The following is a 27167-nucleotide window of genomic DNA, read 5'->3' on the forward strand; positions in this document are numbered from 1 at the left end:
ATTTTCTTCCCTGCCCCACCCTTGCTGTCTCTGTATCAGAGGTAGAAATGGGGGGAGCAGGATCCAGTGCTGGAGGGAGCCAGCTTAAAAGCCGGTTCCCCCCAGCACCAATTCCGCTGTGCAGAAGCATGGGAGAGAGGGCCAGGGGAGGCTGCCGCGAAACAGCCCCTGCCCGCAGCAGACCCAGGCTCAATGCAGTGCAGCTTCTGTCTGTGGCGAGCTTGGCCCACCACAGGCAGAGGCTGCTTTGCAGCAACAGTCCCTGCCTGCAGTGAGTGTGGGTCCACCACGAGCAAAGGGTGCTTTGTGGCAGCAGCCCCTGTCTGCCAGGGGTCTGAGCTCTCTGCAAACAGAGGCTGCTCCACATTCCACAGAGCAGCTTCTGTCTGCGAGGAGCCCACTGCAGACAGAGGCTGCTCCATGGGATGCAGTAAAGCCTCTGTCCATGGCCAGCCCAGGCTGCTGTGGACAGGGGCTACTTCTCAGCAGCCTTCCTCTCCCCCTCCCACCCTCCAGCAGCCTCTGTCCGTGGGGAGTTGGATCCCCCACGGACAGGGGCTTGCCACCCTGCACTTTTGCCTCTGTATCAGAGGCAGCAATGTGGAGCAGCGGGTCTGCGCAGGGAGCTGGTTTTTAAACTGGCTTCCCTCACAGGCTAGCTCCTATCTGGCACCCCACACTGCTGCCTCTGATACTTCCCAGGAGTGAGGCCGGAGCACACAGGCTGACAGCCCTGCCCTCGGGGACTATAGAATAGTCAACTAACCACTATGAATTCATGCGGCTAGTCAACTATTCTATAACATGCTACCTAAGATCCCTATTCCCAACATCCTTACACATCCAGTGTTCTAAAGCCATTTCATAATAACCATCACATGTATGACACATCAAATAAACTAAAACATATTACTGTGCAATGAGCCCAATTGCAATTATGATCCAACTATGGAGTTCTTTGGTTCAGGCCTTTTTCCTGTTATGGGTCTACGACTTCCCATTTCCTTGTCCATACTGTTCTACGAGATTGCTCAGAAGGTATAGATGCCACAGACCCCCAGTATCACCAGGCTGCAGATGGCATGCAGCTTTACATCTTCGCAACTGCTACAGCCTCTAGTGCCTAGAAGCAATAAGCAGACAGATAGAATGGAAGAGAAAAATGATGATGATGGTTAGAGGAAAACACATAGAGGAGCTGGCCAATACACTGGTCTCACGTCTGACTGAGGGCTTCCAACACTCTCCTCTACCACAAAGATCTATTTCTTTTTCACCTCTGGGTTAGACTATTGCAAGTTCTTCTGTGTCGGGGTTATAGATCAAGATTACGCAGAAGCAAGTACTCGCTCATCTCTTAGCAACCTACTTCTCCACATACTTTGCAGGCTCCCTGTTCATTTCCAGAGTGAATTCAAAGTCCTGGCCTTAGCTATCTCCATCTGCAACCCTTCAAGACAAATGCCTTCCACAAGAATGCTGCTGCTTGGCACACCTATGTTCAGACTCTGGGGTCCTGAGGACTGCAGGATCTCATTGCCAAGCTTGCCAAACAAAATCAGACTGAGCCCAAACCTGATCATATTCAGACCAAATGCAGGAACCATCTTTTCACTAATGCCTTCTCTCACAAACAGCTCTTCCACAGCATCAATGATCAGTTGTGATGGTCAGAAATAAGAAAAGATTCCAGGCTGAGTTTGCTGTGCTGGCTGCTAGACAAATCATCTTTTGACCTGCAAACGGAACATTCTGATCTGGAATCGTGTTATGATGTAATTTTAACAAGTTACTTTTATAATTAACACTTTTTTTTTAAGTGCACATGGGTCTCTACCCAATAAAATGCTGAAACACATGTTCATCTCTAAATACCTGAGTACTCCCATTGACTTGCAAGGGACATTCCTGGATCATAGTAATGGTGTTGTGAATGCCCTCTAATTGTACTTCTAATTAAAGAAGTACTTAGCACTGGAAGTTCCTTATGAATTATGCGACTCAGAATCCTTAACTAGATGTTGGGAATATCTGCTTTGGCAGAGTGGTAAAAATCAAGTACAGTATGGAACAATTATTAGCAACCAACTTCATGTAAACATATATCAAATATACATGTCTATTTTACAAAACTAGTAAGAATATATTAAATAAAATCAATTCCTGTGTCTTCATATATACACAAGTGCACAATATATGTATAAAGACATGGGAATTGAATTTATTTTGTATATTTGTTCTCAATAGTCTGGAATACAAATAATGAGGTCAGTTTTCATGTTTTAGCAAGTGACGATTATGGGGTACTTATTATTTAAGTTGCTCTGCAATTTATCTAGTTTGTTTGGAAAAAGGTCCCAAAGATTGAGATTTATGAAAGTCTTATTAAATCTCTGCATTGTAACAAAATCCCGCTTTATTTCCACTCCCTGGATCGTCTCATTCCCAATCCTATCATGGGAAAATGGGAAAATATGACAGAAAGCATCACATTCTTCAAACACTGAGCAAGGCACTTTATTTATTCTGTTATAGATGACAGTAGCATCCTTAGCACCAGTCTGTGTCTCTCCCCATTTTACTATGCAGCTTCCACTTAGAATCTCCCACAGCTTTCTGCTAATTGACTTCTTGAACTGGAATTAAATATAAACTATAAATTATTTGGAGAAGGGAATGTTCATTGCATAAACTGCCTACCGCAGTCAGGCCATGGCCCCTAGATGCTACCATCATAAAATAATAAAGAATCTTAACAGAAAAAAAAGATGACAGCTATCTTCCCATTCTCTCTGTATCACAAATCAGTGCTTTAGAGCTCCTGCATCACAAAGTTTTTTAGTTCCCAGTTCAGCGTGTCATTCAGTTTAAGTGTGAGGTAAGAAAATACAACACAAGCCCCCAGGAATCCACAACCACCCTGATGTTTCTGGCCTGTAAATCATCTCCAAAGTCCTCTGCTTTCAGTCAGTCATTATGAAATAAGTCCTGAAAAGTCAATTGTTTTCTGCTAGGAAGAATAAACACACAAGCTGCTATTCTCCCAATTTTCTGCTGTGGGTAGATGTAGGTTAGGATTATAGTTTGTGAGTCTTGTTCTCATCCAAAGAGTTTTGCAATATAAATTACCTCATTTTTACTGACTTGGATAACTGCTGCCCTTGGAAAAAAACGTACGTAAAGTCTGCAAGATTAATTCCCCCTTACCCTACCTCTTTAAAAAAAATAACTTGGAACAATTGAAAGTGATTAATCTCACTTGATATTTATTTGGTTCTTGATTTGTTGATTTAAAGGCATTTGTTTCATGACAGATTGTTTTCAATTTCTTGGGCAGCTGTCAAGAGATCTGTATTTCACTATGGTTTGATTTGGCTTCCAAGAAGAGTTGGATTACTGTTTTTCTTGTTTTTACAGCTCTTAACTTGGTGACTGGTTGAGACGGTTCTTTGTAAACCATAGTTTCAGTTTCACATATATATCGCCAGATCAAGAAAAGACTTGCCTGTGGGCGAATTATATGACAAGATATTAAAAGGGAGAAAACAGTCTCTTTCTTTCAAGATGCAGGGCAAGCACACTGCACATGCATGCAAACTCCGTGGGCCAACTTTGTGTAGTTCCAACTGCTTGATTGATGCTATGTTAAGGATTAGGCCCTAAAAGCAGTATCATCTGCAATGTGAGTTAAGCCATCCAGATTTTTCACTTCATTAAGGCCAAATTCTGCCACCCACACTCACAAGGAGTTGTACTTTAGGGACAGATTTTTAAAGCTACTTAGATAGCTAACTCCCACTCATTTCAATCTAAATACCTTAACAAAAAATCCCTGACCCTTAGTCTGTGTAGAATCCAGTTCAAATAAACAGGACCGCTTCAAGAGTAAGATATTACTCTGTGGAAGGGCCGCAGAATCCAGCCTTATGCAAGTACCACAGGAAGAAAAAAAGATAACCTCACAAATAAAAAGAATAGGAGACACTGAGCATCATGAAGTTTTCCATCTTTACCCTCCAGACTCATCTTCCTCAGCCTTTTTGATGCCTTTGACACTGCCAACCATGCTCTCCTTGAAATGCTGTCTTCCCTGGGTTTTCATGACATCATCTTTTATGTCTCCTCCTACCTTTCAGGCACAGCTCCAGTCTCTTTTGGTGGGTCTTCCTCCTTCATGTGCCCTTTTGATGGAAGTCACTCAGACCAACATCCTCTCGCCTTCTCCCTCTACAACAGATTACAACTTTAACGGTCACCCTTATGATGATAGCTCTCTCTATTCAGAACCTCTCTTCCTTCTTCGAAACTAAAATATCTGCCTGTATTCATCATTCATTCATGTGCATGTTGAGCCATCAATTAAAACATGGGATGGGAGAAGCCTATTGGCTTTCAGAATCCATTTACCAGCAAGCGTACAATAAAGTTCCCCAAAAGAGTACATCTTTGATATTATGATGCATTTTCATTTCCTCCTATTGCATACAATATTAACAGGTTTTGCCAGTTTCCAGAAAATATTGTACCGTTTTTGAGGGTATTGGGGGAGGGGCAGAGTGCTATTTAAAACATAGGGAAGGCCCTGATCTTGAGGTGGAAGATCTGGATGGTATGGGAGGTCTGGTTGCACCCTGCACCCACAAACACTGTGACAAAGAGAGGAGGTGCCACTTGTGGGGTGGGGAGTTGGAGAGTAAGTCTTCCCCCACACTCATGCCACTGAAGCTCCTGACCTACAAGGTTTGGTTGTCACCACTGACGTAGACAAGGCCTTCCCTCTGAGACACTACACCTTGACCCACACGCTTCCTGGTGCTGATGGACTACCTGCCCTAGCTTCACATCCTTTTTCAGTGTGAAAAGCAGGAGCTATTTGTTAACTTCCAGGCAGTCTCCACATAAGACCTTCTGCCTGATCATTGAATTTATTTTCTCTCAGATATATATGTACATGTTGATTTTACCCATATGCAATGTACAGACTAAGGCCATGATCCAGAAGAGTGGCATAACCACAATGGGGCAATGGCACCATGGACCATGAGGCTATAGGGCCCAACCAAAAGGGCTACTAGGTGAGAATTTAGCCTGCTGGCTGTCTGGGTCAAGGGGGGAGCTGGAATGAGAGACCTCCAAGTCAGGACCTCCAAGCCCCAAGCCCCAGCTGCAAGCAGCTGTCAAGCATGCACACATGCTAACTGAACATGGCTGACTAGCTCAAGATATCTTTGTCCCTTAAAGCTACAAGCCACCTTGTTACATGTCTTCTAGACCTTCCCTTTCCTCTTGCTGTCCTTTCTGACATATATACCTGAAATAGAGCCCAGTAGTGGACAGGTAGTGTAGTTGAGACTACGAATGTTTAGAATAATATATTTTGGCATGTGTTTTACCAGCGTACCCTGTCTGATCTCTCCCAATATGTCTTTTGAACCATGGTCATAAGTCATTTGGACTGCAGTTTAAGGGTTCCAGCTACACTGCTAGGTCCACCTCTTGGGGTACTTCAGACTAAGGCCTAGTCTATCTTTAGGGAATTTACTTCAGCATAGCTGCATCTCACGGGGTATGAAAATCCCACAATCCTGAGAGACTGAAACCGCCATGCAGACAGAGCTAAGTTGACAGAAGAATTCTTCTATTGGCCTAGCTACAACCTCTCAGAGAAGCGGGTTACCTAGGCTTCTGGGAGAATCCCTCTCATTGGTGTGTGTAGATAAGGTCTGCACTGATGCATTACAGCAGCAGCAATACAGCTTCATCGCTATCGCATCTTAAGGGTAGACATCCTAAGCTTAGTGTTGGCAGCTGCAACTCAACAGACTTCAGTCGGGTCAGACCACCCATAAATTCCTGTAATTCAGGCCTCAGATGTATAGGTATGAGCCTTTTGTCTACCCTTCTTCATGCCTCCACAGATCTTTCATATTTGAATTCCTTTGCCCTATGTCATTTGCTCATCCTGTTAGTTTAGTGTTGACCATATTAGCAATTGTGTCTTTTTCTACATCATTTAAGTGCAGGATGAAATTAAACTGTGCATATAAAAGTATCTATCATATGCCACTTCTCCTCCTATCTTGCACCATTGCAATATGCTTTCCACCACCCAATTAGTTCTTTATCCATAATGCCACATATCCCATACCCATATACCTTGTACATTACCCTAGTTATTGACAGTAGCGTGCCAATCATGTTTGCCTCTTCAACTGTCTATTCTGCACATTGTCTTCCTTTTTTTATAATTTTTTTAAAGATACAAACTCCATTAGACCTAACAACTGAGAAAACTGGTTGACAATGCTATGGGGCACTCTTCTCTGAGAAAGAGCACAACCCACAACTCGGGAGAAAGCTTTTCACAGCTCTTACATCAAGCTTTAATCATGACAATGGAGAACACAAATGTTTATTAGAGACAGCAGACCAAAGTCATGCTTGATGCAGCTCCACTGACTTCAGCAGGGTTGTAGCGGGTGTGGATTGAACACCATATGTGAGATTCCACAAAGCCGTAGGACAATGCTATGTAAAATTTCAATAGTCATGGCTACATAAGCAGCAAAGCTCTTCCGTCACTCATAAATTGCCAAGGATCTAGATTAGCACTGGTTATAGAAACTGCTGTGCTGGAAGAGACCCAACAAGCTACTTACTCTTATATTCTGTCTCCAGACGTGGGCAATCCAGGATGCTTGAAAAAAAGGAAGGTTAAACCTCCTCAACCATAATGCATCTGGGTCAACTGCACTATTATATCCTGTACCTGGACAGTTCTGCAAAACTATACCAGAATTACTAATATTATCCCATTTTAATTAAAACTGTTGCAGAGAAATGTTTCCTTGATACCAGCTGGTGATCTGCTCATGTCCTGAAGCCTGAGGATTGATATCCCGTGTCATTGCCTTTGTATCCTGACTAATGTAACTTCCAGTAATATGTTTATTAACAAATCATATCTCAGGATCCTTACTGTAGCCTGCAGCACTGGGTTCACCAAATTAATTTAACATTTAATTAAATGAAAGCTCCTTTTATTTCTCTTCTTAAATGTGTTGCTTTTCAGATTTAATTTGGTATCTTCTTTTATTATGGAAGAAGTCACACAGGGTTCTTTCCCTGAGTTATTCATTATTTCACAGAGCTCTGTCCCTCTTTCCTTCTCATATTCATTTCTAAAATAATCCTGATCCTTTTAATTTCGTTCAATAACCCTAATCTGTTTAATTTCTTCCTAAAGAATCTCTCATTCTGAGACCTTTAGTCTTTTTGGCTGTGTCTAGACTGGCCAGTTTTTCCGGAAAATCAGCCGCTTTTCCGGAAAAACTTGCCAGCTAGCATGTAAGATTGTCAGTGTTCTTGCGGAAATACTATGCTGCTCCCGTTCAGGCAAAAGTCCTTTTGTGCAAAACTTTTGCGCAAAAGGGCCAGTGTAGAAAGCTCAGATTTGTTTTCCGCAAAAAAGCCCCGATCGCGAAAATGGCAATCGGGGTTTTTTTGCGGAAAAGTGCGACTAGATTGGCACGGATGCTTTTCCGCAAAAAGTGCTTTTGCGGAAAAGCGTCTGTGCCAATCTAGACGCTCTGTTCCAAAAATGCTTTTAACGGAAAACTTTTCCGTTAAAAGCATTTCAGGAAAATCATGCCAGTCTAGACGTAACCTTTGTGTTTATTGTCTCTTCCATCTTTCTCCCCTGTCTTCTTGGATAAATGTTAAGGGATCAAGGAACTGAATCAGGAAGCTTTGCTTTAAACCAAGATTCTGTAATCAACTCCTCATCATTAATTGTTATAGCGCATTAAAGTTAGTAGCCCCCAAACCAGTAGATCAGGGAAAATAATAAGAGTAGAATGATAACCTTTGACTCCCTGTCTTTGAAAAGGGTCTGGGGAAAGTTAGCTCCCAAGGCTACTGAAACTAAAGTGATTAATCAGATTCTCTCTAACCTGTAGATATTTATTTTATGGACATGTCACTTTCCATCATCCAAAGTGGAATTCACAATCAAGGGCTGTTAGGGTTTTTTGTTTGTTTGTGCTTGATTCTTTTTTTTTAAACCAACAGTGATTTTGCAACATTTCACCTGATAAAAAAAAATATAATCAAATCTACAATTTGTCCAATTTCTGCCATCCGCGTTTAACACCCATTCTATAAGCTCTACAGCTCTGACCCTGATGGAACGTGGGAACCCATGATTTTCCATTAGTCAGTTAGTATGGGATTTTTCCCCCCTCTTTTTCTTTGTTTTAAGTCACTGGAATAGGAAAACTTTTAGCTTATTTATTTTTAAGATCCATCATAGCTAAAAATTAAGGAGTTTGGATTGCTTAAGAAAGAGAGAGAGAGAAAGTGTGTCCATCTCAAAGTTAAAACACTTTAAGCACCAAACTGCCCTTCTGGCAACTACACCATTCTTTTTAGGTGATTAATTAGCATTCAGGCTCCTGTGTGTTGTATTTTTTGCCAAGTTAGTTACCAGCCACAAAGTTGCCTTGTCCAAACTGCACCCACCCCCTAGTGGGATTAGGAAAAACTGCCTCTTTCTGTTGCAGAAAGATACTTTAAAACTGGAAACACGTTCACTTAGATTAGACCATGTCGTAAGGCCCTTCCTTTTTTCTACCCCCCTCACACACACCCAGTAAGGAATCCTAGGCTCTGAACAAATATAGTTATGGCCCAAATACATTCGCTGGCAGTCTTTTGCTGCAAACGCATCACTCCCCCGCTTTGCTCGCACTGACCAGATAAGATAGATTTTACCCAGAATTTCAAGATTGCCAACCAGTGAGTGACCAGTCCAATTAAACAAGAAAGATGGCACCGTACCTTTTTGAATTTCAGCAAAAGTTGGAATGATCCCATTTTTCTTTGATGTATTCAGTAGCTTAATGTTCCTGAAACTGAAGAACAGAAAGTTAACCCTAAAGCTTTGTCTATACTACACAACTTTTAGTGACTTGGCCATGTTGCTAAAAGTCAGGTAGTGTAAACGTTGTTTGTCAGCACTATTTTGTCAACAAAATACTTCCACTCCCTATGAGCAGGGTTCGGGTTGTCAACAGGAGAGCGCTTCTGCCGACAACGAGCCATTTACACGGCAAAATGTTTGTCTTTCAGGGATGGGGGGGCTTTTTTAAGCACTTGCAAATGACATGAGTTTTGTCATTCAACTGGCATAAATTCTACTGTGATTGTAATATATTCTGTGAAAATGGAAACTGTTTCAGAGCATAACAGGCAGTCTGTGCTTCAAAGGAACATGCCTTGAACAGAATCAAGGCCAGTGTCTGGTCTCAGCCACATCCACGTTAATTAGGGTGACCATACATCCCATTTTGGCAAGGATCAGAAGTGAAAGTAAGTGGATGCGCCCAGGTGCGCAGTTCCAGCAAGAGCTGGCTGAACTGTGCCAAAAGCCAGCCGGGAGCTATTTAAAGAGCTGGCAGGGAGCTGGGCTGCAATAGGACAGTACCTGTAAGCAAAGTGAATTTACTTTCACTGCTGGCCAGGACAGTTCCTTTACTAAACCCTGTCCCAGCCGGGCTGACTTTTTCAACAAAAATGGACATTTGTCCCATTAGCTCTTGCCAAGAGGGGTACAGAGGACCATGAAGTGGGGGTGAGCAGCAATGCCAGTCTTGTGCAGGCAGGGAAAGCAGGGAGGGCTCAAGCGAGTAGTGACAACCACCTCAGCCTTGGGGAAATATGGTCACCCTAGTGCCTGCACCCTATGTGGGGAAGGGGATTTAGGCTAGCCCTAAGGAAGGTGGGAAAACATCAGCATGTGATGTCCCAATTTCCTGTAGGCATAAACTCTATGGGTATCCTGGGACTGGAGAATCCATGGAAGTTGGGTGCCATCTCACTCCCAGCAGTGCCTGTCATTTGCTGGCAGCCCCACCAATCAACTCCTCCTCTATCCCAGTGACTCCTAACTGTCATGATCAGCTGTTTAGCTCTGGGAGGAATAGGGAGGAGCAGAGATGGGGCATGCTTAGGGGTCAGAAAGAGGTGGGAGGAGGTGGGAAAGGGGCAGGAACTTAGGGGATGGGTCCAGTGAGGGTGGAGCAGGTGGTTGAGCACCAGGTCCAGAGAAAGCTGGCGCTTATACATTTTCCCTTTGAAAAATATAGTCACCCTAACATTAATCCAGAACAATTCCAGTGACGTCTGCAGTCCAAAATCTGAACCAGAATGAATACAGAAAGGTAAGAAGGAAGACATAAAATTAAGTAGAAATACCAAGAACTTTATCATTCCCTTAATTATGTCCATGTAATTCCTAAGTAAATCCATTTACGTTGATTAAACTCCTTAAGGATTTTAATCTACAACACAGTGACAAAATATTTCAGACAGACATTTTGTCCATGGCATACACAGATGAACAGAGAGCAAAGGAAGAAATAACACAGCCAAGGGCATTTAAGAACAAGATGTGACCTGAAGCAACAGAACATATATGAACTATGATCTCCTCCTAAAAAGGATGCAGTCATCAAACTCAGACACATTCAAGTCCACAGTCCAGACTGGGAACAGTGCAAACAAGTAAAGGGAAAAAATAAAGCCAACTTTTATAGACAACAAGTTTCCACCAAAAAAACTAAGGAAATCATTGGCTTGATATTTTCCCCCATTCACATGCACTTTCAGTCTTCTGCAGAAAATATAGCCTGTGTGCCCAGGATGTGATGAAATCCCTAGTACTGTATGGCACATGGGGAATTCAGAGGATTGCAAAACAGGATGCTTCATGAAGGAAATATAGTCTCAACAAGCAAGAGGTTCGAGTACAGTACATCTCACAATGATGTAAGGGCTTGATTATGCATCTCATTTAAAGCCCAGCTTAGGGTGTTTAATTCTAGTAGAACTAATAGGCAGCACCTGCTGCAATGAAAACAGTTTCCATCCCTCAACTCCAACAGAAGTGTTTATCTTTTGAATTAGAAAATGTTTCTTTAATGTCTGAACAGGACTCCAGGGACGCAAACATATGCTCAGAATTGACATTTCCACACATGAAAACGAGACTTAAAAAAAACTGGTCTCGTCAAACAGATCCTCCACTAAATACAAATTACAGTGAGGTCCCATTATTTGTTTCTCTTTCCTTATTGCCTATGTTATTCTTTGTTGTTTTTCTATAGAACTTTGAGAAAAATTCAGAGAATTTTATAGTCCTCACTGATGCAAAGTTACTATTGGCTTCAATGGGAATTTTGCCCAAGTAAGGGCTTCAGAAGTTGGTCCCTTGATTTTAGTTACTAATTTTTTTTATTAAAGGTTAAACAGACTTGTTGACAGCACAAACTATTTTCTTATGTAAGCAGTGAAAGGGAGGGTGTCAGATACACAAGATAAAAAAACAAGGAAAAGTCAAGGTATAGGACAGGTCATGGGTTAAAGTACACCTACAGTACATACTGAACCAGCAACTGAGATCTTACCTCACTCTTCTTTAGGCAGAACTTCCATTAAAATCAGTTGACATTTTGGTCGAATAAGGACAGAGTAAAACCTGAGTGAGGACCTCAGGGCTGAAACCTTAAGGCTCTCTGACTGTAAGTGACTGTAACGAGCTCTGTCTTTATTCCTCTTGCTTGATAAATCAGCGATCTCTATACTGTTCCTTAGATAAGGCACTCATTACAGTTTCAGGGAAATGATAAGGGACAGAGGTTTCAGGCCTAACCAACAAGATTCAATGTGTGTAAAATTTACAGTATGCAGCAGAGGGATGAAATGATGTTCATTTTAATAGACAGGGACTGAGTTGCTTAAAATAATGCATTAGAATGGGCAGTACAGACCTGGCTGATAAGAGCAGGCTACTGAAGGAGTAATTAGAATAAGCTATGAACATTTGTAAATGCTTTACAGAGTGTTTAAATCCTGGTTCTTCAGCGTACAGTCAAGTTGAATGGTAGCTTACACACTGCCTTGAGCATTATAATCCATTTGCTTTTAAGAGTGGGAATGTCAGTCAGGTGAAATTTCTCCCCATAATTTCTGAACAGTGCGATAAGGGTGGCATTGTTGTTTTTTACCATCCACCTGCACAGCCACTGACTGAAAAGCTGGGTTAAAATTTCAACCAGAGGGTTAACCTAAAGTCTGATATGATTTTTCAGCTTACAAATACACACCTGATTAGAGGTGAAAATGCTCCCAATTCATCTACAGTGGAATGGCATAGTACTGATGTGGAGATCAGTATGTATCTTGTGAGTCAGCTTCTTGGGAAATCTGTTGTTGCGATATGAAATTATACTTCAAGAGACACACAGTAGCTCCCTCTTAAACAGCAGCACATAGATGGAACTCACCCATGCCAAAGAGATGAAGATTCCTTTAGCCTGGCTTATATAATAATTCAGACGTAGTTAACATGTAATCGATCATCAACTCTACAAAAGCCAATAGTGTCGAATTAGCGTGTTAAGTCCTGCACATTAGACAAATGTAGGATTTGATCCAACTTCCACTGGAGCAAGTGGAAAGACTCCAACTGACTTCAATGGGAGATGGATTGGGCGCAGGGATTCAGCTACATTTACTGTTAATCATGTAGCTTACCATCCAGTTAAAGGAACAATCCTCCTTATGAAGTCAATGCCTAGCTGTTCAAAGATTTGGAAGAGGTATCTGAGATACAGACTGTGTCCTTTCTTCCTTCACCATTTGTTTTTTCTTGCCTAGATAACTTAAAACACACTGTCGAGGTTAGTAGGCCTCAAATCTGATACATTTTTGTCCTCAGGTCACAGAAACCAACATGCATTTTAAATGTGTTTTTTCCCCCTTTAAACAAACGCTTTAGTGCTTTTTTAAAAAAACAAATCCACTGTCAGTAGCTGAGCACTCACAAACAACCGTACTGAAACAAGCCACAGGCAGCTCTATTCATGGCATAAATCTCTACATATATTTAGAAATTTGTGTGTCTCTGTGAGTCTGTTTGTTCAAGAACTCTTAAACGGTAAGCGGTAGGACCACCAAATTTGGTATGCAGCTTCCACTTATCCTAACTTAAAGCAATGTCAGAATTTGGTTAGTGGTAAAATAGAATATGCCTGGAATTTGATTGTTTTCCATAACATGGACAGGGAGGGGGCAGAGAGATGAAGGATGCAATACTGACAGTCTGCAGTGGGGACAGCTATACTGCAGAATGACCTATGGAGGCAGCCACACCACCAAGCTGGAGGCCAGCTGTGGATGGGGCTTGCCATGTTGTCTGCCACTGGCCCAGGTAAGTCCCTGGCTCAAACCCCTCCCCTGGGCCCTTGGCCCCAAAGTTGGTCCGGGGATGGGTGGGAAAGTCCCACCAGCACCTCCACCACCACAACCCCCTCCCCCAGAAGCACCATCAGGACCAAGCAGCACAAGCCCCCCAGACTCACCAGTGGTGCCCCCACTGGTCCCCCCCACCAGCACCACTGGGCCACCCAGTGTGGCTGCAATTGGTGGCCTGTACAGCCAACCTCTCCCCACATGGGCCAGGCCCAGGGAATGCCAATGGGAAGCCTGCACCCCCCACCCAACTCTGAGCTGGGCCTGGAGAGGGCTTGCAGAACGCCTATGCACCCCCCACAATCCTGGGCTGGGGCCAGGGAGCACTGGCGGGAGGTCTGCATGCTCCCTCTTGCCTCACACCTGGCCCAGGGAGCGCAGCGGGATGCCTGTGCAGCCACCCCTCCATCCCTGGGCTGGGCCCAGGGAACACCAGTGGAGGATCCACTCTCCCTCCCTTGAGTCTAGCATGGGCTGCCCCTTTTCAGCACCAAGCCTCACTCCAGCACCAGGTTGTCCCCCCACTTCCAACCTGAGGGCAGGCCCCGAGAGTGCTGGTGGGATGCCCCTTTTCTCCCACCCCCGTGCCAGACCCTAGCAATGCCAGGTAAATCTTCTAGTAGCCTATAATAATGTCAGCAAATAGTCCAGTACATACCTAACTCAGGAGTATCTATTCTGAGTGAACATTTATCACGGATCATTTCACTTGCAGAGCAAGAGTTGGTTCTGGGCTGATATTCTTGGGGAATAAGAGCAACAATAGCATGATCTTCCACCTTTATGTGCATAACATCAACTCACCACAAAACATCTGAATCACTTGAAAAAATTAAAAATAAACAAAGTTCTCAAAACACAAGTGTCTGAGCTTGCAGTTCAAAATAAAAATGGAAAGTGGAAAGATCATGGAAAAGAGAGAGATTACTTTTATTATCGATTCCTGCTGCAGATTTGGGATGCTAATGGACATATGGACACAAACCTTAAAATACATACACCCGGCCCTAAGGATAGAAGCCCAAATGAAAGTTAGTTTTCCCCCAGGCAGTTATGGGAGAATAGGAAGTCAGGGCTAACACAGCAAAACAAAGGCTGCAATATATTCCTGTTACAGTGGAAAGTGTTAACCTGGGGCTAAGCAGGATGAAAGAAAACAAACACTGGGTTTGATGTTAAGCCCAATGAATCACTAGACTCCAAGTGACCTCAAAGAACTCTGAATAAATCCCACTCTCCCCCCAGCTGTGCTTTATGTATGTTTGCGTCTCTGCTACAGACTGCACAAAGTGTGGAGACTCTCTGCAAAGGGGGGTGGGAAGGGATCAGAGCCTGGAGCAGAGCTCTGTTAAAACCAGCCTGGGCGGGCTTTTTCCAATGCCTGTGCAGTGTGTCCTGTGGGGTTAGGATGGGTGCAGATGGAGCAGCAGGCACACGGGCTTGCGTTTTCCTCTCCCTGCTGTTCTCCTTCAGCAGCTGCATTGCAGAGTGATCCCCTCTTTGCAGCTGAGCTCTGGCTGGTCACCTCGCTTCCCACTTCCTTCCCAAGGAGAGGCTCTGTGGAAAGAAAGTGTCATTGTGTGCGGTGCTGGGCAGTGGCACATCCTCTTATTCTGCATTGGCTGGATCCGAGGGGAGTGTCCCACGGGGTGGGCTCAGAGAGGAGGAATGAGCTGCTCTCTGCAACTCCCTGTGAGGCAGTTGCCTGCTGTATTGCAGAGACCTCAACGTTCTGACTTGTGTAACTTGCTCTGCCAATACAGGCTATTTGAATTTGAGCCTGGGGAAGAGATCCTGGGATCCTGATCTAGGCAAACCCCAATCTCTGTTGGCCAGAGTCTTCATCCACATACCTGGCAAAGCGTGAAAGTGACCTGAGACAGGAGGAAGGGCAAGGACCACACACTAAGCAAGGAGCTGTAGCGATTTTCCATGCAGAGAAGGGGATTTCAGAGTCTGAGGCTGTATCTACATTACACTCCAGACCTTACCTGACACCGCTGTTTTTATCCACACCCCTGACAGACCTGAGTTTCCTCAACAAAAGCCCCAGTGTGGACAGCGCCATGTAGGTAGGAGATGCTCTCCAACTGACAGCTCCTGCTGCTCATTGGAGGTGATTTAATTATACCAATGGCAGAGCAGTTGAGAGCAGTTACACAGGAAATCCTCAGTGGAGCAGCTGCATCAGTACACCTGTGCCTCTGCATGGTCCGCAGTGTGGACATAGCCTAAGGAACTGCTGAGGCCTGCTTGTACTAACACCAGTGCTGATTAATGAGACCGCAGGCTCCAGTTGCTGCAGGCATAACAACCCTGGACTGAAAAGGTAAAGCTCATGAAAATGTTCATAGGAAATGAGTCTCTTTTAAAAGAGAAGAAATGGGAGTTTTTACATCCAAATAAAATAATCCACATGGTTGTAAGTTAAAGTTTATAGGAGACTCTGGATTACAAGAGGAAGGGGAAATAATAGTTTACTCAGAATGTAGGAAGAGAGAAAATATCCTTCTCAGAAAGGGTCCCAGCTTCTGCAGTTCTCCCTGGAGAACCCTCGCCCGCTGGCTATGGCTGCAGCAACGTCTATAAATCTTGTAACCTCGGGCAGCAGTAGTCAGGGAATCCACAGAGGCTCCTTGGAGAGTTATGGCCCACAGCACACAGAGGATGTACATCCTGCCCCACCCCAGAAAGAGCAGAATGGCCACCTAAGAGTCTCCTCTGAAAGAAAACAGCAGACAGGACACGAGTACGTGCGCATGCATGTATGCGAGAGAGACAAAGATAAATGGTCATGCCAGATGCACTGACCCCAACCAGACTCGTGCTAAAGAGGTGAGCTCATGTTTGGATGGGAGACCTGTAGGGAAGTAGACCTGGATGCTGCAGAAAGAGCTGCTCCCGGCCCAGTGCTGGGATATGCTGTACTGCTAGAGTGGCCATAACTTGAAAGAGAGATCAAATCAAAGTCTTGACCACTGGTGGCCAGTAAGGATCCCGAGGCATTTTTGGAAAGCACAGGGACATAAACCCAGTAATATGGAAAAGTTCACACTTGGGTGGTTACTTTTTACCTAACTCCAATGTCATTTGGAGACAGCGTACAGTTCCAAGTGGCTCTGTTAGTCCATTCATCCTGTGCTAAAACTGTTATGTGGTGTTGCTTTCTGCTGTTCAGCAGCTACTCCTTCCCCGCCCCCCACCGAATGTGGCTGCCTTAGGTGGGTGAAATAATCACTAACCTACCTCATGGGGTGATCTGCAGCTTTATCTGTAACTTTAATGGGTGTAACTCCCATTCACTTAAGTGGGACTTGAGCCAGCTTACACCAGGATTGAGTTTGGTTGAAGGTTTCTGATGCACTTTGGGGGTATGTCTACACTACGGGAGGTCGAATTAAGATTCGCAACATCAGCTACATTAATTATGTAGCTGAAATAGAAGTATCTTAACTCGACTTTTGGCGCTGTCTACACTGCAGGAAGTTGAAGGGAGAACACACTTCCTTCGACTTCCCTTACTCCTCGTGGAAGCTGGACTACCCCTCTCAGTTCAAATTAGTGTGTCTTCACTAGACCCGCTAATTCAAACCCTGGAAGATCGACAGCGGCAGCTTCGATCTTCTCTGTAGTGTAGACGTACCCTGAGATCCTATGATGAAAGCTGCTAGCAAAGGGAAATCATGACAAGACTTCTCAGCAATCTGATCCTGTGGCCACCCAGAGACTAGGTTGAACCATAATACACCTTACAACAGTTTCTAGTCAGTTGTTCTAAGCTGCATGCTGTTACAACCATCCTCAACAATGGGGTTTGACAACTGAGGATAGCCAGGGTGCCAAGGCACTGTGCTCAGCTTCCAGCACACTCCCAAAGAAGGGCTGTAAGAGAACTAACCCAGAGCCCTCATTCTGGCACTCCACCCCTTGTGAGTCCCCCTTCATAGGTGGGGTTTCAGTAGCTTTGTGCTACTGGAGCAGGATCTGGCACATTATTTCTAGCTCTTCACTCAAGGGGCAAGTTGTCTGCTATTTTGTAGCTATAGTCCTGTGTATCCTAGGAGGCAGGGGAGTTTTTCTGAATTGAACCTGCCAGCTGGGAATGCTGTTTTCAATCTCATTGGTCAGCCTGAGCAAACACTTCCAGAGACACCGCAGAGCTATTAGCATAGCTGCTGGCGAAGGCAGAGATGGCACCCCATGGAGATTTGACTCAGCAAAATGAACTAAGAACTATCTGTCTAACTAAGACCTGGCTACACAGCACTCTGAAAGGTACAGGGAAGAACTAGGTTGAGAAGGGAAAAAAGACCTGGGAGACAGGATAAGCCTACAGGCCTTGATGTTCTCATACCATACATTCAACCTCTCTAGTCAGCTCTGCCTAAATCACTTACTGTAATCCACAAGAACAAACTGGATGGTGGAGTGGAGTGGAGTGCAGGATCAGGTCCAGGAAATAACCGTTACAGGACCGCTTGGGAATAGTGACCATAATATAATAACATTCAACATTCCTGTGGTGGGAAGAACACCTCAGCAGTCCAGCACCCTGGCATTTAATTTCAAAAAGGGGAATTACACAAAAATGAGGAGGTTAGTTAAACAGAAATTAAAAGGCACAGTGACTAGAGCCAAATCCCTGAAAGCTGCATGGAAACTTTTTAAAGACACCATAATAGAGGCCCAACTTAAATGTATACCCCAAATTAAAAAACATAGCAAGAGACCTAAAACAGTGTCACCGTGGCTTAACCACCATGTAAAAGAAGCAGTGAGGGACAAAAAGGTATCTTTTAAGAAGTGGAAGTCCAATCCTAATGAGATAAATAGAAAGGAACATAAACACTGTCAAATCAAGTGTAAAAATGTAATAAGAAAAGCAAAAAAAGATTTTGAGGAACAGCTAGCCAAAAACTCAAAAAGAAATAACAAAATGTTTTTAAGTACATTAGAAGCAGGAAGCCTGCTAAAAAACCTGTGGGTCCCCTAGATGATCAAGCTACAAAAGGAGCAATCAAGGACAATAAAGCAATTGCAGAGAAACTAAATGATTTCTTTGCTTCAGTCTTCACGGCTGAGGACGTTGGGGAGATTCTCGAATCTGCACCGTCCTTTGTGGGTGGTGAATCTGAGGAACTGTCCCGGATTGAAGTGTCATTAGAGGAGGTTTTGGAACAAATAGAAAAACTTAATGTTAACAAATCTCCGGGACTGGATGGCATTCATCCAAGGGTTCTAAAAGAACTCAAATGGGAAATTGTGGAGCTATTATCTGTAGTTTGTAACCTATCCTTTAAATCGGCTTACGTACCTAATGACTGGAAGGTAGCCAACGTGACACCAATATTTAAAAAGAGCTCTAGAGGCGATCCTGGCAATTACAGACTGGTAAGTCTAACTTCAGTACCGGGCAAATTAGTCGAAACAATAGTAAAGAATAAAATTGTGAAGCATGTAGAAGAACATAATTTGTTGGACAAAAGTCAACATGGTTTCTGTAAAGGGAAATCCTGTCTTACTAATCTATTAGAGTTCTTTGAAGGGGTTAACAAGCATGCGGACAAGGGGGATCCAGTAGATATAGTATACTTGGATTTTCAGAAAGCCTTTGACAAGGTCCCTCACCAAAGGCTCTTGTGTAAATTACATGGCCATGGGATAAGAGGAAAGGTCCTTTCTTGGATTGAGAACTGGTTAAAAGACAGGAAACAAAAGGTAGGAATAAATGGTAAATTTTCAGATTGGAGAGGGGTAACTAGTGGTGTCCCCCAAGGGTCAGTCCTGGGACCAATCCTTTTCAACTTATTCATTAATGATCTGGAGAAAGGGGTAAGCAGTGAGGTAGTAAAGTTTGTATATTATACAAAACTGTTTAGGATAGTCAAGACAGAAGCAGACTGTGAGGGACTCCAAGATGATCTCACCAAACTCAGTGATTGGGCAGCAAAACGGCAAATGAAATTTAATGTGGACAAGTGTGAAGTAATGCACATTGGGAAAAATAACCCCAACTATACGTACAGTATGATAGGGGCTAATTTGGCTACGACAAATCAGGAAAGATCTTGGAATTATCGTGGACAGTTCTCTGAAAACTTCCACGCAGCGTGCAGCGGCGGTCACAAAGGCAAATAGGATGCTAGGAATTATTAGGAAAGGGATAGGAAATAAGACCCAGAATATCTTACTGCCCCTGTATAAAACTATGGTACGCCCACATCTGGAATACTGTGTACAGATGTGGTCTCCTCACCTCAAAAAAGATATTTTGGCCTTGGAAAGGGTTCAGAAAAGGGTAACTAAAATGATTAGGGGTTTGGAACGGGTCCCATATGAGGAGAGGTTAATGCGACTGGGACTTTTCAGTTTAGAAAAAAGGAGACTGAGGGGGGATATGATAGAAGTCTATAAAATCATGAGTGGTGTGGAGAGGGCCAATAAAGAAAAGTTATTTATTAGTTCCCTAAATAGAAGAACTAGAGTTCACCAAATAAAATTAATGGGTAGCAGGTTTAAAATGAATAAAAGAAAGTTCTTCTTCACACAGCGTGTAGTCAACCTGTGGAACTCCTTGCCAGAGGAGGCTGTGAAGGCTAGGACTATAATAGAGTTTAAAGAGAAGCTAGATAATTTCATGGAGGTTAGGTCCATAAAAGGCTATTAGCCAGGGGATAAAATGGTTTCCATGGCCTCTGTTTGTCAGAGGCTAGAGAGACATGGCAGGAGACAAATTGCTTGATCATTGTCTTCGGTCCACCCTCTCTGGGGCACCTGGTGCTGGCCACTGTCGGTAGACAGGATACTGGGCTAGAAGGACCTTTGGTCTGACCTAGTACGGCCGTTCTTATGTTCTTATGTTCATCTGCTGCCCCGTGAGGGGAGGGAATTTTTGGAATGCTTTGTACAGGCAGGGAAACAGGCACAATACAGTTACGTCCGCCTGAAGTAGAGCAGGGAAAGGTACAGGTTTGTCCAGAACTCTCTGGACCGGAAACATCCATGGTCCAGCATGATTTTAGTTAGCCAGATGTCCACTTTTCATGGGTGTGGCCAAGTTTTCCATGATCCCATAAAGTTTGTTTACAGCCACCAGTCCTAGCTCTCTGTGTTCTGTGCTGTTATTTAGCTCTAACTGACCCCTAAATGTCCTCTAACAGCCCAGTAAGCAGTGGCAGGGTTGGTAATGCTGCTAGACAATACTGACCTCCTGTAGTCCGGAAAATTTTCTAGTTTAGTCCCACTCAGGTTCCAGGGGGGCCGGACTAGAGAGGTTCAATCTGTATTCCCCAGGTCTGGCTAGAACAGTTTGTTCAGTGCTATTAACCAAATCTAAATAATGGCACAAAGTTGGTCTTTTGGGATCTTTGTCCCAAATGGCTATAAAATGTATCCTTGGGCAGCGGATTGACCAACACCTTCAAAGCCATGTAAGCAGTGCATGTTTGGACCCAGGGCAGAGCACAATAAAGAGAGGTCTTTGCGGCACTTGCACATCCTGGACTATTTGTCAGCAGAGGAACAGAACAGCACTTCCTCCATATAAGCGTTGTGAATTGTGACTACCCATGTCCAGTGAACCACAGCCCTTTGTAGAGTAGGACAGAAGGAGTTGTATTGCAATCCACACCCTATTTATGCCTGGGGGAGGGAGGATTGAATTCCAGTCAAGCCACCTTCCCTGCATAAAAATCTCATTATTTCAGCAAAGGCAGGGGAGTGGATTTGATCTTTGCAGAGTTCTCAATACAACAACAACAGAATGGTGTCTCATCCCATTCTGGGGATGGATTTACAGTAATTTACAATAACTCAAACACTCATTTACTGAAGTGATAAACAACCATGTATGGTTCTGCGCCGACAAGCCCAGTTGTAATCCAATCTCTAGTTTCTGCTGACTAGCTGAGTTCTCGCGGTTTATTATGTCAGTGGAACCCCTCAGTAGAATTATAGCCTTTTATGCAGCCCTGAACCATGTATTATTGTGCTTATAAACCAGCTCAAATTGTCCATCAGTCCTGCCGTAACATTAGACAAAGCCTTTAGCAATTACCTATCTCTTCAAAGAATGTGTTTTCATTGGCATTAAATCCCACTGAAAACAAGCATGCATGTATGTTGATGTACTTTGCATAAAGTACTCTGCCATGCGCTTGGCTAATGTATAATCAGTGTTAACTAGCACTACCACCACTTTAAGCATGCCGAAATAAAAGGTTACCATAAATAGCTAAATGCCGTCATGGCCAGATGCCTCCCAATAAAAATAGGCCTCACAATGAAGTAAGTTACAAAAGCATATGGAAATGGATAAAGCAGAAAATGTGAACAGGTACATCTGAGGTGCAAGCTACTGTAACACTGGCACCAAACACTGATTTGTGCTTAATTATTAAAAGCATGTATGTCTATTATAGGATTGTAGCTTAAGTTAATTATAATTGGATCAGCAGGGGCACACCCCCTACATCCATGCAGGCCCCAGTGAAGACAATTGATCCAGCTGCAGATTCAGGGCCTTGATTTTTGTTTGCTCCCACATTCTGCTCTGAGTTTTGCAACATACTGGTTGCAATTCCAGACCATAATTGATCAAACTAAAGAGAATCCCCCAGTACAAATTGCTAGTGCTTAGCAAATAATGGTCTACCGATTTCATGCTTTTATGTAACTTATGTGGCTGGTTCTAGGTCTATTTGTTGATTTTAGTTAACAGTAAATCAGTATGCAAACAGCAACACTGCTGAAATAAACTGTTGCATCTAGGTAATTGTTAGACCTATGCAAGTGTTTTAGCAGATAGGGTGTGATGCATGACAGAGCGTCTGCCTTGAGGCCAAAAAGTAAGGGAAGAGGTGACTTTCAACATGAAACTGTGCAAGGGCATGAGGGCAGTCCTTGCACAGAGAGCTGATCTGACCTGCACTTAAAAACCCTGTGTGTGGAAAATGAGTTTTTACAAAGGAGAGTTATACCAGTACAACTATATCTGTAGATTTCCCCATGTAGACAAGCACTAATGCTCCCATTTTTAAAGGTATTTAGGTGTTTCTGTGCTGCATATTGTAATGTCTATTTTTTTCCTTTATCTTCCCACACCTTCAGCACCCCAGGGCATCCAGTTTCTACTATTTATTTCAGTTTTGTACTGGTCTGTTCAGGTTACTGAGAGTCACATCATATTGATGCAGCTGGCTTCTTTCTCTATTGTCCTGTTAAATATTTTTCTAGGGTGCCCAATTTTTTTCTTTTTCCCAGGTGGTGTCCATGTTATTCCTTGAGGTGGATGTCATATTGGTGGCATCCTTAAAGCTTTTCCTAAATGTTTCCCTCGTCATCTTATGTTTAGTGCTTTAGATTGGTTTGGTCTCTACAATGTTAATGTTGTAAGGCACTTTTTCCAATGAAATCTGAAGATCTTTCATAGACATTTACCTTGTAATGCACTAATCTCCTCATCAGTGTCTGTCAGATTGTCATGACAGATACATAAAGGTGGACAGAGTTGATGCCAGTTTTAAAAGTTATGTGTGTGTCAGTATCAACACTGCTACTTTTTCCACATCTTTTCAAGTTTATGAAAGTTGTCTGCTGCTTTTGATATTCACTGCTTGACATTTAGCAGTGCTACACCAAACATGTCACATCTCATGACCTGGATAGGTAAAAAAGACTCACTTTTTCTAGTGCAAGGGGAGGGAACCTCTTTTGGATCGGGGGCCACTGGCCTGCAGAAAAATCAGTCGGGGGCTGCACATAAGTGACAAGTAAAAATAGAACCCAAAAAACACCTCACTGACGTGGCCCCAACGAAGGAGAAAGACACTCCTTCCATTCCGCTTGCACACTGGAGCCTGGGGGCCCAGCCTAGTTGATTTTGTGTTCCAGCCCCACAGTGAGGGGCCTGGAGCGCCAACATGGGCTCCCCAATGCAGGGGGGCAGGCCTTGAGCCTTGGAGGCTGGATCTAGGCAACCCAGGGGGCCGCATCCACCCCCGCCCCCAGGCCTGAGGTTCCCCACTGCTTTTCTAATGATTCTCCATCTACGCTGATGACAGCTTTTGGGATACTGATAGCCACATAATTTGTCTTCTTCTTGATGAATAAACCAACTTATTTTGCAATGTCTGCCAAAAGCTGGGTCTTTTCTCCCATTAAGAAATGTCTTGAAGTAAGCAGGACAATTTCCATTGCAGAAATGGGGTCATCTAGTTGTGGTTTATCATTTGTCCATAAATTTCCTCTTAGCACAGAAGAGCAAGGGAGAAGATGGGCTGCATATTCCCAGGCTATTTTAAATAGAAAAGGCCCAAGCAAACTACTAGAAATAAGTGATGAAGACCTGCTACCAGATAAGGATGTTAAAGAGCAGTTATTTGGCTAATCGTGTAGTCGATACACTTTGTATCAACTACATGATTTGTCGATAAGGGGGGGTTGTCGAGGGATGACCACCCCTTGGAGGTCCTTCGGGCCTATCTCCTTTGACTGAGTGACTTAAGCGTTGCCAAGGCAATTTACAGGACGGCTCAACAGCCTCAGTCTGTACCCACGACCCTCTGGTCAGGTCTTCTGGCCCAACGGCCCTAATCCATATACAAGACCCTCCTCTCTGGGATTTATGACCCACTTAGGTCCATATTCAAGCCCCTTCTGCTCAGGATAATATGGCCCAGTTGCCCCAGGTCCATATGCAAGTCCCTTCTACTCAGGGTAATATGGTCCCATGGCCCAAGTCCACGTGCATATGGAAAACTCCCCCACATGGAGGTAGGTACCAAGGGGATGGGGGGACCCAGGCCCTCCAATTCCACCAGGTCCCAGCTCAGGGCCCTGTTGGCAGTGGCATGGTCCACTGCTCGCTCAGCAGGGAATCCAGCCACAACACGCTGGGCACTTAGCAGTTCCATGCCCTAGGCTACTTCCTACTGGTATCTGGCAGATATCGTCTCTATAGACTCACTCTCAGTCCACAGCGTCTCTGGTAGCCACTCTCGGCCCAGCTGCTGCATTGTATTCTGGCTACGCTTCCTCCTCTGCAGCTCCCTCAGCACCTCCTTCCCCTTCAGCAGTCAGCCCTGGATGAGCTGCTCCAGAAGCCTTTATAGTCAGTCTCCAGTTCGAGTATGCCCAGCAGTGCTGTGGGGGTGTAGCCCTCTCAGTCAGCTGGGCCAAGGCAACTCCATCAGCTTCAGCGCAGGGTTGATACACACCGTCGCAGGGCCGCTCTGCAGAGCCGCAGCAGAGGCAGCTCATGACAGCTCCAGGACCGTTGCACTTCTGCATTTTAAATGTAAGAGCCAGGAGGCATATTGAGACAGCAGGTGGGGCGCGGGGCAAAGCGAGTAGTTGCATACTCGACTACCTGATAAGCTTAGTCTTATCGTGTAGTCAAGTACTCAACTACTTGCTTACATCCCTACTACCAGAGCTTGATATTAAGGGATATCACAGTGGAAGACGTTAGGAAAGTCATCAGTAAACTCAGACACAGAAAAACAGCTAGAGAGAGAATAACACTGCTTTATGCATCTCTCCAGTAACTGATTTAGAAGTTTAGATCTCATTTTAAAATATATTTAGGCATTAGGAGCCAAAATCCCACTGGCAGTTGATACGATTTATGCTCTAAGAACTTGCGTCATTTTCAAAATGACATTTAGGCTTCTAAATATGTTAGGCATTGCTGTGCTGAGTGTAGCAACACCTAAATACCTTAAAAAATCTGAGCCCATGACATTAAGTTTTGCAGGTCTGACCTGGGCTTTTGGCAGTCTCAGCATTCTGAACAGCGTATGTTCTAGCCCAGAAATTTTCAAACTGTGAGCCATGACCCAGTTTTAATGGGAGTCACCAAGGCGGACTTAGACTTCCTAGGGACTTGGGCTGAAACCTGAGCCCCACTGCCCTCTACAAAAGCAGAAGCCCCAGAGCTTCCGTCCTGCATAATGGAGCTCAGGTTATAGGCCCCCAGCCTGGGGCTGATGCCACTGGGCTTTGGTCCCCTGCCCAGAGCAGCAGGGTTCCCGTCCCCTTTCATGAGGTATGTCATAATTTTTCTTGTCAGAAGGGGGTCACAGTGCAGTGAAATTTGAGAACACCTATTCTAGCCTGGATGCAAGTTCACTATAGCCCTCTGCTTCCACCGTACTAAAGTCCACCTGAATGCCTGTTCTAGGTGGTCTCCTGTACTACTGCCTGGGCTGTGCCACTTCCCTAGTGGCTGGTAGGGAAACTGAGACCCACTCCCTACTCCAGGGTTCAGCGCAGGGACCCTACAACCAGCAGCCACAGTCTACACTGTCCTAAATCTTGATACTATTTCCCTAGGTCACGTCCTACTTCAGCTCTAGCAGGCCCTTTGTAAATCTAGCAAATCACAGCAGGACCAGGACCAGCATTCCTGGTAAGATGTGCTTTTGTGCAGCTGTTCAGAAGAAATTCAAATGCCTTCCAGCTGATTAGCAGAGCACCCAAGTTTACTGGTGGTACATATTCACACATGCCATGTGCACATAAAAAATGTACTCTGTACCTGGATGCAAAAAATCTACACATGAATGGAAAACATTAGAGAAACATTGGCCAGGACCCCAGGTCTTCTACTCTCCCCCTCATTTCCTCCGTCCTTTCTCTAAGCGTTGCAAGTGATTTCAGGCCTCCACACTACAACCCCATTTGCAGCTTCCTAGTGTTATACCAGCTCAGTCTGCTCCTGCTCAGCTGGGCTCCATCTTCTATTAGGGCTTCCCTATGCACTCTAATTTTTCCCCAGGTGCAGCCTATCAGGTTAATTAGCCCCTTCCCAGCCACATTAACACATCCAGGTGAAAGGAGTGAACACCCAATCACATAGGGCCATGAAAAAATGGGCAGAACAGAAATGACAGGGAATCACAATTACAGGGTGAAGGGGAAAAATAAATGCAGGGAAATTAATTAGGCTCTAGTTGCAGCTCTCTCTCTTCTGTCTCTTACTGGGGCAGACACTTCTCCTTCCCTGGGGATTCCCTTTAAATTGAAGGATATAAACAGGACTAATAGCATGAAGAGAAGAAAAGGAATAAATTAGCCCAGAACATCTTCCTGACAGTAAATACATTTCAGGGGGAATGGTGGAATTCCCCTAACACAAACATAGTGTATAACTAGACTGGAGAAAGCCCCAGCTGTAAGGAACATTCTGGGACTGGCAAGGAGAACAACTAGATGGGACCTACCATACCTTTCCCATCAATAATTTCTGTTACAGTGAATCATAGAACACTAGAACTGGAAGGGACCTCAAGAGGTCATCGAGTCGAGTTCCCTGCCCTCACGGCAGGACCCAATACCACATAGACCAGTGTTTCTGAAAGTGCTCCATAGAATCACTCTCAGAAACACATTAACTGGTTGCCCTGGTTTGTTTATTTACCGGCACCGCAGCCACGGAGCCTCACGGTTTCCTTTGGCTCCGTTTCATCCTTTGCAGTCAAGGGGAGTCGCAGGAAGCAGCATAGGCCGGGCCACCGCTTCCAGCAGCTCCCCTTGGCTACAAAGGACAAAACAGAGCCAATGGGAGCCGTGAGGCTCCGTGGCCGCGGCACCAGTAAATAAACAAACTGGGGCGGCCAGTTAATGTGTTTCCGAGAGTGATTCTGTGGAACACTTTCAGAAACACTGATCTAGACCATCCCTGATAGATGTCTATCTAACCTGCTCTTAAGTATCTCCAGAGATGGAGATTCCACAACCTCCCTAGACAACTTATTCCAGCATTTAACCACCCTGACAATTAGAAAGCTAATGTCTCATGTCTTGAGAAGCACATCAGATGAGTGTTTCAACTGTGGAGCTCCACCAAGACATTG

General features: G+C 44.3%; 1 long non-coding RNA gene across 1 annotated transcript in view; it reads right to left on the reverse strand.

Moving 5' to 3' along the window:
• Nucleotides 1-2299: 2299 nt before the first annotated feature.
• Nucleotides 2300-27167, reverse strand: part of LOC142818717 (uncharacterized) — a 46847-nt gene continuing 21979 nt past the window's right edge. The window contains exons 2-3 of the long non-coding RNA XR_016346956.1: nucleotides 8839-8912; nucleotides 2300-4227 (exon numbers count right to left, since the gene is read on the reverse strand). This is a non-coding gene — a long non-coding RNA (uncharacterized LOC142818717). The remainder of the gene's footprint in view (nucleotides 4228-8838; nucleotides 8913-27167) is intronic.

Source organism: Pelodiscus sinensis, chromosome 16 (assembly GCF_052426305.1).
Source record: "Pelodiscus sinensis isolate ZL-2025 chromosome 16, ASM5242630v1, whole genome shotgun sequence".
In the NCBI taxonomy this organism is placed as follows: Eukaryota; Metazoa; Chordata; order Testudines; family Trionychidae; genus Pelodiscus; species Pelodiscus sinensis.